General features: G+C 42.8%; 1 non-coding gene across 1 annotated transcript; it reads right to left on the reverse strand.

Annotated features, from left to right (window-relative positions):
- Positions 1-337: 337 nt before the first annotated feature.
- On the reverse strand, positions 338-501 carry LOC145271544 (U1 spliceosomal RNA). The gene has a single exon (XR_013865954.1). It is a non-coding gene; the product is annotated as a U1 spliceosomal RNA (small nuclear RNA).
- Positions 502-919: the final 418 nt, after the last annotated feature.

Here is a 919-nt window from a genome sequence, read left to right on the forward strand (position 1 = left end):
TCAATATCGAAAGAAGACACTTGCAGTTGTTGAAGGCGACAGCTCGGCAGATTTCTTACGCTTACGAGATTGATATGTTCAGAGCAAACGTTGGTAATGTATACATGCAGATTAGATAATATCAGAACGTTGCGATTGAAGTGGATGATAAACTGGTCGAGAGAATTGGCCTTTTTGTGGCGTGTATAGAGACGGGCGATTGGGAAAACAGAAACAAGGACGTCCTTACACACGTCTGTGAAAGCCGAGGACATACAGACAGGAGGTAGCTGGGAATTAAAGTAGTTTTCTGCTCAGAAGGAGAAACATGGTGGAATTTCTGATTTTGATTATATTATTGGGGTGAGCGCGGACGCAGACCCCACACTTAGAAATAATGCGTCCGAGTCGTCCACATTTGAGACGATCGCAAAGGTCAACCCAACCGCAGTGCAATGGAAGGGCCTCACTTTGAAGGAACGACCTAAATGATCATCGTTGACCTTTACGCCAGGTAAGTATAATATTTAGCCCCTCGTCCCCGGCCTTGACATTATCTACTGCCAAGGCCTCATTTGGGGTACGAGGAAGCTTAGGCACTAAGGCCAGTAAGGGGGAGTGGGGAAAAAAGGGGTCTTTTCTAATCCTTAGCTAGACTTGCGTAAGATAGCAAGTACTTTATTATAAAACCTACACTAGAATTTCTATCATGCACTGTTTCGCCTAACATTCTTACCCGGACCTACTTAAAATAACAGCTCCCCAGCTTACGGGATGGCAGGCGACATTCACGCTGTGATAAAAAAAGAGGAAAAAACATGTAACATTATATACAAAAAAAACTAAAAGGGAAAGATATGTACAAACTAAAGAGTTTTAATATTTTTTTATTTTTTTTTGTGATGGGGGTGAGATGATGGGGAGGGGGGCAGCTAGAATA

Source organism: Euprymna scolopes, chromosome 46 (assembly GCF_053919585.1).
Source record: "Euprymna scolopes isolate OS-2025 chromosome 46, ASM5391958v1, whole genome shotgun sequence".
Lineage (NCBI taxonomy): Eukaryota > Metazoa > Mollusca > Cephalopoda > Sepiida > Sepiolidae > Euprymna > Euprymna scolopes.